The sequence below is a fragment of the Triturus cristatus genome, chromosome 2_1 (genome assembly GCF_964204655.1).
Source record: "Triturus cristatus chromosome 2_1, aTriCri1.1, whole genome shotgun sequence".
Taxonomy (NCBI): domain Eukaryota; kingdom Metazoa; phylum Chordata; class Amphibia; order Caudata; family Salamandridae; genus Triturus; species Triturus cristatus.
This window is the reverse complement of record NC_140581.1, coordinates 137,905,452-137,921,646: the sequence shown is the minus strand read 5'-3', so window position 1 is coordinate 137,921,646 and position 16,195 is coordinate 137,905,452.

Genomic DNA, 16,195 nt, shown 5'->3' with positions numbered 1-16,195 from the left:
CAACCCTGTCTAGTGCCTCTTTGTACCTCTACAAACTCTGACTCAAAGCCTTCAATGGATAATTTGGCCCTAGGACTAGTATACAGGGCTTTTAGGGCGTTGATAAAACATGGGCCAAAGTTATTAAATTCCATGATTCCCCATAAGAAGCTCCAAGACACTCGATCAAATGCTTTTTCAGCATCGAGTAGGATCATCGACATCTCTCCCCCCATGACAGCCATAATATCAAATAAGGCGATGGTTCTGCGGGTATGATCGGTCGTTCCTCTACCAGGAATAAAGCCATGTTGCCATGGGGATACGAGATGTTCGATAACCCCCCTCAGTCGGTTAGCAAGTATCTTGGAGTAAAGCTTTGAGTCAGAGTTTATAAGTGAGATTGGTCTATATGAGGATGGAAGCTGGGGAGGTTTCCCTTTTTTTAGAAATATCGCAATATTAGTATGCTTCCAGGACTCTGGTGTAGCTGAGTGATACTGTACCCCTAAAAACAGATCTAATAGATAAGGTAGTATCTGTTTGCCCAACACCTTATATAGCTCTAGGGGGATCTTATCAGGACCGGCCGCCTTCCCGTTAGCTAAGTCCGACAAAGCCGTCTCTAATTCATCCATTGTGATTTCTTTCTCCAATTCATCTCTGTCTACTCTGTCTACTCTGTCTAACATTCCTGGTATTTCTGATTCCGGTAGCCATTCACTAAGAAATGTTTTCGTATCTCTTGTAGAAAGGTGTTCATTTTCCATTTGGTACAGTTTTTGGTAATATTTACGAAACACCTCCACAATATCTTGAGGGGAGGTATACTGTTGTTCCTCATATTCAATATTCTTTATTTTATTGTACGTTTGTTTTTGTCTAGTTTTAAGAGCTAATTGCCGCCCTACTTTTTCCCCTGCTTCATAAATTCTATCTCTGTTTGCTTGATAAATTTCCGCGGCTTTTTTTGTTAATGAGCTATTAATTTCTGTTTTTAAGGTCAATAATTTTTGCAGTGTATCAGAGGTTGAGATTCCTTCTTGAATTTGCTTAGCATGTAGTGTTTCCAGGTTGATGAGTTCCACATTAAGTTGTTTATTAATAGTGTCTTGCTTTTTCTTACTACTAGCAACAAACGCTATAGTCTCTCCTCTTATTACTGCCTTAAAACAGTCCCATACACTAAATCTAGGTGCACTATATTGATTGCTGTCAAAGAAGGACTGAGCATATGTTGTGATATGATTAATGTAATCTGGATTAATAAGAAGTTTTCGGTCAAATGACCATTGGCTATTAGGTCTATTGAAACTGTCCAATTCAAAAACTAACGTAAGTGCATTGTGGTCGGAGATAGTTTTAGGGGATTTAATAATGTCTACTAGGGCTGTCTGATGTAATGATGTCAAAATATAGTCTAGTCGGACATACTTATTATGGGGATGGGAATAAAAGGTGAAGCCATTTTCATTCTGCTTCAATATATCCCAAGTATCCATTAAGTTATGACTATCCATCAGATGAGATAGTGCTCTGTAAACTTTAGGCTTACGGCCACTATAATTCTGTGGGAGTCTATTGTTTACCAATTTTTCAATATTTATATTAAAGTCCCCACACAGAATAAGTGGACCATTCCAGGAGGCCAGTTCTAACTCAAGTTCAATAAAGAGTTGTGGGTCATCCAAATTAGATCCATAGAGTGAGCAAATAGTTATAGACGACTCTAGCTGGACCACAGCCCACCTACCATATTTGTCAGCTAGTCGGCGTCTAGGACTCCCCAAACCGGGTCTTGCCAAGATAGCGACCCCCCGTACTTTAGACATTTGAGATGTTGCAGCTAACAAATTAAATCCAGGAATGTTTAATAGGTTTTTATCTTGTCCAGCTATATGAGTCTCCTGAATACAGAGGATATCAACAGGATCCTGACATAATAATTGGAAAAATTGGGCCCTTTTCCTCCCATCATTAAGGCCCGCTATGTTCCAACATCGTAATTTTAATCTCCCCATCCTCTATTTCCCATTGACCTGGTACTATCTAATTCACTTAATTTACACCACCCCCAGCCGACTTTACTTTCAACATCCACATTGCTATTCTTCTCACAGTTCTGATTAGCTAAAATAACTAATATAGGATTCCAGTTAGTTAAGAAAAAAAGAATTAAAGTGTCAAAATAGCCTTTACAGTTTCCTACACTACAGATCAAGTTCATTTTTTTCAATTTTTCCCTCCCCCCTTGCCCTCCCTCCTCCCCCTCCCACTCCCTCCACACCCCAGTAACCCTCCCTCCACCCTCCTCCACCCAAAATGTGAGGCAATTAGACTCTATAAGAGTCTTTAGTGATGGAGAGATGCTCCCATACCAGACTTGTGGTGAGCTTACTCTTAAAGAACATAGAGAGAAGAAAGGAAAAAAGAGAAAAAGAAAGAAAAATATAAAGAAACATATAGAAACATTTTAGAATTTGTTTGATCTGATGTCTCGAAATAATAAAAAAAACTCGATAATGTCCAATAGTGTCCCTTATGCTCTCTTCTCTCCTCTCACTTTTCTCAAAACAAAGATTATTCACTCTATTTCTGCACCGATGACCCCTAGGCCATTAAGTGAGACTGTCTAAAAATTCTTTAGCTTTTACTTCAGAAGTGAAGAATTTGATCTGGCCATTGTAAAGAACTTTCAGTTTGGCTGGGTTGTTAAGATAAACTTGTGCTTTCTTCTCCAAAAAAGGTTTAATGAGTTGTCTCAAGCGCCATCTCCTTTCCACCGTAGTGTGGCAAAAATCTGGTCTCACAAAATAGGAGATGGAGTCTCTAGACCGTCTAGCTTCTGGCCTGGCTCTTTCTGAGATAGCCTGTCGGAGAAGAAAGTTACCAAAATATACTAGAACTGCCCGTGGATAGTTTCCTTGTTTTCTAGTGGGTTTCAAAGTGATTGGTATTCTATGCACCCGTTGGACCTCAGACTCCCAATTCCATGAAGAGAGCTCAGGAAGTGTATCTTTGAAGAGTTGGATAATAAAGGCTCGGATATCGGTGCCTTCAATATTTTCGGGTATCCCAAGGACGCGTAGATTATTACGCCGTAAGCGATTTTCCATATCCTCGAGCTTCCATCTGACGTCACTTAGTTCTGCTTCATGTAATTCAACTTGTTCATGTGTGACCGTAGCCTCTGCTTCATTGATAACTATGCGATCTTCCATTTCCGTCATTCTGGTATTAAAAGAATTAACTGATCTTGACAGTTTACGCACTACACCCTGAACCTTATGTAGAGCTAATTGTGCTTTGCGCCCATCCCTTGATGTTTCTTCGCGATGGGAAGCAATAGCCTGAAGAACTGTATCCATCACCGTGGAGAGCGTAGCATCCTGTGAAGGGCCTCGCTGTATCGGTCGGGAGCCAGTAGCTTGATCTTGTTCTTGAGATCCCAATGCAATAGAGGGGGAGTAATCCCAAGTCAGTATTTGGGCCTTCTTTTTCCGTATGGTAGCTCTTTTATTTTCTCTACTTCCTGACGTTCTCTCTTCAAGATCACTATCCGGCTCAGAACCAGTGTTGGTTTCTATATCCAGTTCAGAGTCGTCTGACCATCTTGCATCCTCTATCCCTTCTGATATTGAATAAAAGTCTGAGGGGTCCCTGTCCGTATCAGTAGGGTCGAGAGCTAACTCAACTCCGTTAATTCCCATCTTAACGTCAGGAGCCTCAAGAGAATCCAATGAATTTCCCAGATTCTTTACAGCATCTCTTAAATCCGAAACCCCCAGATCACTGCATATTGACTGACATTGTATTGTTTGTCCTCCCCGCACTTCCATAGTCATTGGATTTTTCTGAACCGTGGGAATAGCATCCAGTACTATAGCAGGCGCTAAACCTGTAGACATGGTCTGTCTCAGTGATACTGCAGAGGCTAACGAGGTTATAGTACTTGAAGGAGTATTACTTGAGGGGAGGTTCTTCATACCTTTTATTCCAGCGTTAGGGTCCACCGCGTTCTTAGTGTCTACTATTTCCGTCACTGGAGCTGTTGGTTCCTTACTTTTCGCGGAGCTTCCCTCTTCTATAGCTATAGAAGCATTTGTATTTGTATTCATAGTTCCAATAACATTGGTTATGTCATTCTGATTTCGCCCACTAGATGTCGCTGCAGACTCAGGAATTGCTCTCACGATGTCCACGGTAGCCGGAGAAGCTACTGAATTACGTGAGGGGGAGAGCAAGATCTGTACCGGAATAGACACTGGAGTGGGAGTTTTTCGGAGCAGATCCATCACAGATGTGCTGGCCACCGGTATATTCGGCTGTTGTTTTGGGATCTTTATTGATTTTCCGTCAACATCAGGATTGGTAAGAGAATCACCGCTCTCTGCTCGCATACCACCTCGCTTTACAACCAGCCCCTTATCCCGCTTCGCCGCTCTCGTCTTGGCTGCGGCGGCAGCTATAGAAGCATGGGTTTTTCGGCGCCATTACACCAGGGACACTGGAATCACTCCGTAAGGGCGAAGTCGTATCTAGGATCTGGACCGGTTGATCGGTCTCTAGAAGTCTGTCCTGCTTCGCCTGTGTAGCTCCCCCGCTAGTCTGCAATCGAGCGATTAGTCTTAATACGAGTATCCCAATCAAGGAGGTACAAAATGTGAGGCGCGATTGTAGAGTGCTTGGGTCCGGGTCCGGTGCAAACATCAGGTGTCGGTCTTCCACGCTGCTTCCAGACATCGCCAAAGGGTCACCATTGGAATCTTAAAAAGCGACGAGGAATGTAATCAATCATATTCCCATTATTCCTTGGCTTTAGTAAGACTTCGTCTCAGTTCTTCTCTTTTCAGAAGTGCTGGTTTGAGAGCTATCTCACAGCGGTCTATCACGCCGCCGCCATCTTTTTGCCGACCTATTGCATTTTCAATGCTTGTTTACTTACTTACTCACTCTCTACTACTCACTCTATACTCTCTACCTCTCTACCTCTCTCTACCTCTCTCTCTACTACTCTCTACCTCTCTACACCTCTACCTCTCTACACCTCTACCTCTCTACCTCTACCTCTCTACCTCTACCTCTTTACCTCTGCACATCTACCTCTACACCTCTCTACCTCTCTCTACCTCTCTCTACACACACACATATGCACATATATATGCATATATATGAATATGCATTTATATATATGTATGTGTTATATATATGTGTTATATATATATATACATACATATATAACCATATATATAATCTGCATATCTATATAAATACAAATATTAATGCATGCATACATATACATATACATATACATATATGCATACATATGCATGTTATGTACATGAAAGTTTGAAAAACGCTAATACAAGCAAAGCTAAAAAGACACTTAATTACAAACAGAATTGCTTTAACTTAAACGAGGGCGAGACCTATTGCATTTTCAATGCTTGTTTACTTTGGTTCCATCAAGAAGGCATTCAGATGTGTCACACATTTGCCATAAATTCTGAATGTTAGCACTCTAGTTGCTCATTAGATCACTGTAGTAAGGCTTCTGCTCACTAGGGAAGTCTGCTGCTGGTATTCAAAGTGCATGTTTCAGTCTGCATGTCAGAATATTTTAATAAACTAGAAGTGGATTTGAGAAGTCAAAATGTGCCCTAATTTTTCTTTGTGCAGCACTAATCATAATTTCTATGGCAAAATGAACAACCCTCATTTTGTTCCTTTTTAAATAAAATGTTTTAGGAGTTACCACTTTATTCCAATCAAGATGGCCTCAGGAGTGCCATACGTTTGTCATAAGTAGGACTTATAGAGTCAGTTGCGCACCTACTAAATCAACCATTCAGACACGTATACACCCACTCATTCTTCAATACGCCTTTCTCTATATATATTAAACATATTTAAACTTTACAGAAACACAAAGTCACTGGATGATGTCATCAGTGATGTCATCAGTGATGTCATTTGAGATGTCATGAGTGATGTCATCAGTGATGTCACTGACCATGTCTTAAGTGATGTAATATGTGACGTCATCAGAAGTGCATTGCGGGGGCGGGAGTTATAGTTAGCTGAACTAACTATAACGGGGAAATTTCTATGGTTTTGTACGAGTAAAATGTCAAACTAACTATAACTTTCCCTAAAACCTATGGTTTTTTCAGTGAATTTCTAAGATTTTTTTAAATGCTAATTTCTAATTATAACATGCCTGAAACCTATGTTTTTTTCAGTGAATATATGTATATATATATAACCTACTGGCGGTCGAAAGTAGGTAGTTATACTTAGGCCCTATTATCCATTGGAAATCCGCAACATTCTATTTGGAATAACTTTTGCGCAGGTTGACGAATCATCGTGAAAATTTCAAAATGTGTGTCCCGCTACGGTCCGCTCCTATCCTGAAAGTCTCGGGGTTATTCGTAAAGCAGGGGCCGAGAAAAAAGGGGGGTCCAAAACGTGTTTTTCCCATGCAATTTTCCATAGGGACCGTTAGTCGCAGCTACAGCCCGAACTGCTGAACGGAATTACACCAAATTTGGCAGAAAGTTAGACCTTGGTTCAGAGTCGTGCCTTTTGCTTAAATGGTGTAAATCCATTCAGTAGTTTTTTAGATATTGAAGGAAAAAAAGATAGATACATCTTGACGGAGCCCAACCACACATCTCATCGTGAGATCTGATTGGCTGTCAGTACTTCATCCAAGAAGTGTTGGCAGCCATCTTGGGACCAATATACATGATAGCACCTCATTAAAAAGCATTGCAGTTAATAGAAGGTTGTAAGACTTTAGTTACATTATAAATCATTTGTTGATGGTACCAGGAATTGTGGTGTGTTCTAAGGTGATTTTACCATGTGAAAAAGCCTTCTGCTGTGATATCATGAATCATGTTTGAGAGAAAACTATTTTCTCATGCTTTTCCCACAGAGGTTTGGAAGGTGATCTATAAGCTAAACTGAGAGCATATTTTCTGTAAATTCACATTTTCTTTCTCAGTCGCGTGAGAATGAAGTCTGACATTCTCAGTAAAACATGTACATCCAACAAGGGCAGAGACTGTCAGTTGATTCCTTTGTGTTCTACTGAAGCTTCCCAGAGTGTTCTAAAGAAACTAGAGCGCTAATAGTCCTACTTATGACAAACGTATTTCACACCTGAAGTCATCTTGATTGGAATAAAGTGGTAACCCTTAAAACATTTAATTTAAAAAGGAACAAAATGAGGGGGTTCATTTTGCCATAGAAAGTATGATTAGTGCTGCAGAAAGAAAAATTAGTGCACATTTTGAGTGACTTCTCAAATCCTCTTCTATTTCATAAAAAAATTCTGACATGCAGACTGAAACATGCACTTTCAATACCAGCAGCCGACTTCCCTGGTGAGCAGTAGCTTTACTACAGTGATCTAATAAGCAATTAGAGTGCTAACATTCAGAATGTATGGCAAATGTGTGACATATCTGAATACCTTATTGATGGACTCAAAGTAAAAAAACTGAAAGCATTTCCTACTGAGGAGACTGCAGTAAATGAGGAAATTAGGAAACTTCATAACAAATAAATCTCCCAAGATGGCCACCAGAGACAAAAGAGCCCAAATGCAGCACAAATATCACCCAGATGTAGCCCACATGTAGCCCAATGACAGAAGTGTGCAAAACACTTATTTATTGTGTATTTGCAGTTTTATATAGTGCAGACTTGTCAGGTATTGGAGTGCTTTACATGAGCATTGGTTACATCACACAATATCAAAATCATTTTGGTTGTAGACATGGGGAGATTAAGTGATTTGACCAGAATCACAGAATGTTGAGCTGAAGCAGAAACTCCAACCTGGTTCCCCAGTTGCAAAGTCTGCAGCTCTGGAAGTAACACCACATCCTCTCCCCTAAGTGCAACATTTAATCAAGTGGTCAACTGGATAAAAAAACATTAAGATTACAAATAATTTAAAAGTTCTTTGTCGCTATTTGAAAACTCAGAAAGTATGTCCTCATTTTAGTTTTTTAGAGCACTAACCATAATTTTGATGCAAATAAGACCCTCTCATATATGTAATTTCTAAAGGAAATGCTCTAGGTATTACAGTTTTGATTACATCAAGATGACGTCAGGCGTTCCACACTTTTGTAATAAATATAGAATGTTAGCAATCTAGTTGTTCATTGGGATACTGTTGAGAAGCAGAGGCCAGCGGCATGGACTCTGAAAATTGAAGGCAGGTATGAGAGTGCAGAGGCAACAATTTGACCACACTGGGCAGGCAGGAAGGGCAGTGGCAGCACAACAGACTATGGATGGCAGTGGAAAGGGGGCAGGGGCAACAAACCAACAATACAGGACTGGCAAGAGAGGCTGTGGCAATATAATAGACCATTGAGGGCAGAAGGAAGAGGCAGGGGTAGTACAACCATACATGCCAACAGACCCGTTTCAGCCAGGAAACGTCCAATGTTTTTAAGCTCAAATGGGCTTTATTTGATCTGTCTCCTGTCTACAATCTCCTCTTTTTCAATGTAACTCAAAGGGGAAAATCAATACCCCAGTTTTTTTTTCAAAATCTCCCTCTTACCAAGTTTAAAATGTTCACAAGTATGGTACATTGGATCATGGTAAGCAGGAGGAATTGGGGTAGGGACATGGACTCGGTTAACAGAGGACAGGAGGGACATGGAGCACCAAACTGACCCTACAGGGCAGGCATCAGGGTTTGCAGCAGCACAGTACACCACGCAGGGCATGCAGGACGGGAGTGCAGCACAACAATCCATAGAAAGCAATAGGGAGGGGACAGGACCATGCACATGGACAACAGAGAACAGAGGGGAAAGAGGCAATGGTAGCTAGCTGACCATAATGGACAGACAGGAGAGAAAGCTGCAGCATAACAGACCATAAAGGGCAGGAGGGACGGATCAGGGGCATTACAATGGAACAGACAAGCCAGGAGGGAGGGAATAGGGGTCTGCACATGGAAACAGAGGGCTGGGGGCAAGGGGTCCACTGCTGATGACGTCACATATTACATCACTGATGACATCATCCAGTGAATATGTGTCTTTCTGTAAAATAAATATTTTTTATATATGTATATCTAAAGGTTAATGGAAGAATAAACGGGTAAATAAGTGTCTAAATGGATGTCTTTTTTTGTAAAATTAATTGTATAACTGACTTATTAACAGTATCTTAGTGAATACAGTGATGTAATATGTGACGTCATCAGCAGTGGATTGCGGTCGCGCGAGTTATAGTTACCTGAACTAACTATAACGGGGGAATTTCAACGTTTTTTTACGAGTGAAATGTCCAGCTAACTATAACATGTGTGAAACCTATGGTTTTTTCAGTGAATTTGCAAGGTTTTTTAAATGCTAATTCCTAACTATAACGTGTGTGAAACCTATGGTTTTTAAAGTGAATATAGATATATATATATATTGTGAAGAATATAGCGTGCTCCACAGGGAAATGTTAGAAAATATATTTATATTTAGAGTCAGACAAACTGATTTTTCTCTATTAATAAAACCCCTGTCAAGTGATTCATTTAGAAGCTACATTAATTTAAATCGATGGGAGATGAATCTGTGAATAACAAACATATAATTATTCTACATTTTGAATCCAATTTCACTTTCTCCTTAAATTTGTTTCCACTGGTATGCCTTTAGTTTGCATAAATACGAATACCAATCTGAACACCTGTTTAAGCATGCTTAATGCAACAAATACATGTCATTTTGTTATATGTGTAAGGAGAACTAGAAAATGACATTCAATTTTATGTATCCGTGTGGCATTTCCTTCTCACTGGAGTTGAAAATGCAGCAAAGCCAATGACGTCAGCCTTTTAAATGCAGACATTCTCCTGAGGACACATTAGCCTGTATCTTGAATCTGCTCTTTGAACAATAAAATATAAAAAACAAAATAATATTGCTCCCAGTATAATAAGGTGTGTCCTTTCAAGTAATGTTGCTGATAGAAAAATAAACGATAACGAAATTGGAAAAATATGGGATCTCAAACATTTATTTTTGTCTTTTTGCCTGAAAAGGGCATTCATACCCAAAAATGTGATTTGCCTAGACAGACGCAGAAAGGTCTTGGTCGCTGTGGGAGATGTCTAAAATGGTATTTAAATGTTGCAGTCTCTGAAATGTAAAAGACATTTTACCGAAGAGAATGTACAGAAGTTATAGAAAAGCATTTTCCATTTCCATGCAATTATCTTAAAAGTCATCACACTGGATCAAAGTCAGATTTTTGTTTCTACTTTCTAGATTTTGAGAACATTTAGTGATGTGCTCAGTGGGACTTTTCAATGCCTTCATGTTTATTTTTGAGGGGGAAAAAGAATAGACAATATTTCCATGTATATCCTTTAATTAGGCCCCATATGCCTGCCATTTGGAGTCCGCATATTAAAAGATGAATTATCTGCTGCAAATAAGATGCTTTGCAAACACGGAAGACACTGCAAGTCGGAAGAATAAGAGATACAGATTTTTATGCTTTTTATACATCAGTACGCTCAGTTTCTATGCAACGTGTGAAAGTGTTTGCACACACACAATTAATTTGTGTATGTGGGCAAAGGTTTCACAGAAAGGCTTGTGAATAAATGTCTCATAGACAGTCCAGAATATCTGTATAAATAAAAACTACTCCATTTATGGCTAATCCAACAGTCTGCTGTGATGTTCCAATAAAACTGCCCTGTACCCACACCTGAATTCCCTGGTCCCTGACAACATGGCAACTCGATGGGAAAGTGCAGTTCCAGTCTTGAGAAAGGGCAGACTGTCTGGATTCTCCCTCTTTATTCAGTTTTCGGCTCACATTTGACCCAAAAATTATTAATTACAAATGTGTCTTATCACTAGTTTGCACTATAACACCTTCCAATGAAATCCAACAAAGTATTTGTGTTTATGGAATACAGTTGTTCTCATGCACAGGGCTCTTTCAAACACGCGGGTCTAGTTTCTATTCTTTGCTTTGCACATCTGGTATTTCAACCCCTGGCGTAGGGCTGGGTGAAGTTACATCGTTTTTTATTTGCATAGCAGGCAACATTCTCACAAAAACTTTGGGATTTGTACATGGCGCAGAAAATCGAAACAATGCTTTTTATCAAGATATCCCCCTTTCCCCTTTATGTATGCAAGAGTACATAATCTTTTGGGCCGTCATGCCATTCGGCATAATCCTGTGGTAGTTTTGCACCTGGTGGTGACCTATAGCCATCAGCAGGTTATTCTTTAGGTCTTCTGATCTTTAATTAATTTTTCTTTGTGGAGCTTGATATTCAATCTTGCTAATGTTGGACCTGTTCTCTGTCTGAGCTCCTGGCAACTGCCTTGAACCAGGGCTGCTTCAGCAGTCCATCTGAAGCCTCCCAGCATAATGCACTCCTTGATGCACTCGCCAGACCCCATGGCTTTAACCATCTTGCAGTGCACCTGCTTGTCAATCACCAAGTTAGTCGCCCTGTCATAATGGTGGACATCCATCTGCAGGACCAGTAGACAGAAAATGCAGGGGAACCTTCCAGGGTCCTCAAAAGCAGGTGCATCTCACCCCTTTCCCTCGGAGTGGCAAAGGTGGCCTCTGCTACTGGCCCTGGAGAAACACTCATAGGCCAAGGTTTATTGAGGTTTTGTGTCACCCTTGCACCACACAAGGGGATGCAGGGTGATGGAAAACCTATAATGAGATTTACCAAGACATGCAAGGCGACCTTGCATGACCACCTTGTGTGGCCCTGCATGGCTTGGTAAATCTGTAGTAACACAAGGCAGCACAAGTTACAGCCTTGCATTAGTCTGCATGGTGGGGCATTACATGGGTGGAGCGTGGTTGTTCCCATGCATCCACTCATATATTCTGAAGAATTCCCAGATTTACCACTACTGGTAGAGCTGGGACAGCATCAGAATTGTACGCTTTCCCACCAGAGGTGCGACAAGGAGAAATATTTGTATTCCTTCTCGTTGTTTCCTCTCTCTAAGTGTACTGCACTCTGCAGCACACTTAGAAAGGGAAAAATGCCTCTAAGTTTGGTGTTTGAGCAGGAAGGTGCCCCCTTCCTGCACAAAACAATCCTGCCTCTAACGCATGCACCCTTGATCAATAGCGCAAAGGTGCCTGCATTGGCGCCAGGCTGCAAATGGACTATATCTCTATAGATATGGCTCATTCTTGCTCTCTCCCCTTCATGCAGCAGAGCAAGTTCTCTTACTGTGTTGTGTGAATTTTTTTTAAATCCAGCCCTTGGGTGCCAGCTGAAATCTAAAGGTTTTTAAGTCCACCTTTGAAGTGGTGTCAGATACTTCTCCTTCCATAGCTGGGCATTTCTTGGGTGGTGGTGCTCACAGATCCAGAAGGTTCACAACAGTCTTTCCAGTGTGTAGGAGTTTTTAAGTGGAATTGGAAAGTTCTAGAAGCTAGCCGCCTCTGCTCAATCCTAGGATGACACATCATCGCTTCACCCCTGTCCCAACCCTCCTTCATAGAATTCCTGCACATTTCTACATAGTCGCTTGAAGTGGTCTGTTCCTTCCCTAAAAACTTAACTTTCACAGCTGCCTGATCCCTTACCTCCAAAATTTCAAAGGGGAGCATCTTCTTTGTTTGGCACCAGAATCTTCCTGTTCTCCTTTTCTTCTGGTCTCTTGAGCTTGCCCATGCCATTTGCATTGTGAAGAGCAAATGAAGATTCCGTCTCCACCCTTTTGTTTCCTAGGAATAGTTCCATGCATTGGAAAATGGCCCTAATGTTTGGCGAGGCCTATGATCAGTAATGTACTTGTCCTCGTGGGGTAGCTAAGGCCTGAAACCAAATTATGAGCTGAGCCAGAGACTTATGACCAACCTCCAAGTGTCTTAGGTAGCACAAATATCACAAATGCGACTTTGGATCTGCATTCAAGGCACAATTTTACCCTAACATGATTAACTGACCTATATCTCTAGACCTAAGTAGGGTGAAGCTGTACTTTGGTGAAGATTTCACCTTTAATGTATATTTAAAAACGTATAGACTCTTTTTAGTGAAACATGACAGACCTACACTATGAATGCCCACTCACATTATAAGGCCTACACCAGGTCAGCATGATTTCCCGAAGTGTCCCTTCTGTGACAAGCTACCTATGGGCAGTTACTTTACTGAACTTCACTGACGTCTCAAAGGTGCAGCCTGTACACATGCGCACACACACATGTGTGCCTGTTCATGTGTAACCAGTAGAGCCTCTTACCCAACCTGCAAGTCAACAGACTGTATATTAAAAGGCAAAAAGTGGTTGTTAACACTCCCATTCCATTTTCACCAGATTTACTATGGCTGAAACTCAGTTGGTGAGACTCACTAACAGTAACAGTTAGAATCTGTGTAGTCCAAAAGCAAAGATCCAAGGGGATTAAATGTGCAGAACCATTTGCTACAGTCAATCATGTTGTGCCATGGGCCAAAGAAGGGTGCTTAAAGCGTTCTCCTACGTGTACTACTGGGGCACCAGCTTAAGCGCATACTAAAATGAAGATATGACCTCCTAAGAGGCACCAGAAAAGGCATGGAGGAAGAGTTCTAAATGTTGAGCTGATATGATGAGTGCTCCAGGTAATTGCTGCATCCATTTGATTTCAACAGTTGGTAAAACTGGATATTCAAACTAATTTAAAGCATGTGTAAACTTTTGAGAAAACTAAAAAAGAAAGGAGGAGGCAGTAAACAGCCTTCTACTCTCTTTTCTGCACCATATAAATGTAGCAAATCTGCCTTTTCTGTGTGGCCACCCTGGATATATCGCCATTTGATGGACCCTATTTTTGCTGGCTTTACAACTCTGTGCAATTTATCCCTACTTAACAGGAGCAAAGTGCCTTTGTTCCCCCTATAAACATGGTTAAATTGGCTCATTCCTGATTGGCACATATGACCTGTAAGTCCCACATTTATGGTGTAGAAAGTGCACCCGGGGGCTGTAATAAAAATGTTTACTTCTGGACTGCAGCACCTAGTGTGCCATCCACTATAGTGGCAATGCAAGCATGTCTACAGGACAACCCTGTGTAGCCTGATTACTGCATTGTGAAGTCTGCAGTGCGAACTAACAAAATAACCTGTTTTGACAGGTACAGGCTCCTCTTTGTAGGCCTTGTAGCCCACACATCAGTGCACATGTTACTCAAAACTGGAACAGGTAGAAACTTAATATGATCATGTCCCTATAGTGACAAGGTCGGAAAAGCTATTTTCATTGTGGCAGGCCTATCTCTCCTATATTGAAAACCAGAGTGCAGATTAAAATAATAAAACGGTTCTACCGCTCAGTGAATCCGGAGACACAGACCTTTCCCGCAGCGCAGCGATATAAGGCAACACCCACAGGCACAAGAGGATGCTATGACGGCCTCAAAGAACATTACTACTCCTGAGACTCTTTAAATCCTACAGCATAGAGAGGTCCACCACTTCGTCCTCCAACCGTACATACCTGTTTGAACTGTTAGTGGTAGGGCAACAGATGTTTCAGGGAAAGAAGTATGCAGAGGGGGAGGGTTGAGGAGATTGTTCAGGGTTTTTTTCTAAGTTCTAACACACCGTTCAGTTTGTTGCTACAGCAGACCCACATGGCCTGTACTCATCATTAAGTGACCAGATAACAAAGATGAGTACATGCTCCCTGCTTGAAGGCCTGGCACACGTAGACCCACATACCTCCAGCCTCAGCAATCAATGCCATCATAGTAACACCATCAACAGCACCGTCCTGTGTTGAAATGGGTCCTTGGGCGTCCTCTCCTGGAATATCAGTGGACTCCTTGAAAGGGTGAAACGCTTTGCGGTCTTTAAGTTTACACAACGATCAATCCCCGGGGTGCTCATGCCACAGTAAACCCACCTGTTGGGCAATCAATGCTCATTTTTAGTCCAATGGGAATATGACAGGGTATACCATGCAGGGTTCACCCACAGATCTTGGGGTGTAGCTATTCTCCTTCGCCGCTTCACGATTGCCTGAGATGTTCTAGATCCTCAGGGACTCTTCTTAGCTCTCACAGTGAGGATGGAAAGATGCACCCTCAATCTGATAATGGTCTATATGCCTCCAGCGCTTCTGGGGTCTTCCCTCAGGGATCTCACAACCCTGATGACACCTCTTCCCCAGAGACTGACAGTAGTTGGGGTTCAATGAAATCATGAACTCTACCAAAGATGCTTCCGGGGTCCCCTCTCATGGTTGACGCTCAGGTGCCTGGCTACTCTCAGACTGGGCCTCCCAACTTGGGCTCTGTGATGTCTGGAGAACATGGAACCCCCGACTCCACCTGAATACCCACAGTTCTGCAGCCCATCACTCCCCTCCAGCATTGACATGATGTTTATACACGCCCCAGATTGCCGCATGGTAGCAAGCAACTAAACCCTCATCCAAGGGATCTCCGATCACTCGCATCTACTTCTCTATATGGGGGGACCAACCTAATCCCTAATTCTTCCAGAACAAAGACAGCAAAAAGGCCCTAGGTGAAGAACTTAAGCAATAATTCCAATGTAACGAAGGTACAGTGGGATCACCAGGTACACGGTGGGTGTCAGGTAAAGCCACCATCAGAGGTTTTGCTAAAGGATACGTCAAAGCAATGCACCGGTCCCAGGAAGAGCATCTTTCTTTCTTAGAAACACAGGCGCTCCATTTGGAATGCATCATGGGTGCAACAAATGAGGACACCGAGTCTCGCCAGCTTGAACTCGTGAGTGAGGAAATTCGCCATGTCTCCTTAGAATCAGTCAACCAAATGTGGAGGTCTTCCATGGCCCGTGTCTATGGGTGAGGAGACAAAAATGGTAAGGTTTGGTATTGTCTGGCATCAGGAAGAGGTGTGTCGCAGCGGCCAGGGTGCCTCACTCCGCACCATGGGGTTCACGGTTCAATCCCCGGCACCGGCGGCAGGTTAGCCCAGCACCATGTGACTCTGGGCAATAGCTTGCTTAATCTTCCCAACGGCCCCCAGTGCCTCGACACCTCTCCGGAGGTAGCTGTGCACTTTATAAATGCTGGTATTTAATTTCATTTCATCACACCTTTTAGCTAGTCGGATAATTCCTGAATTCATCTATACTAACGGATGTACCAAAGAGACACCACATCAATAGCCCAAACTTTTGCGGTGTATTATAAGT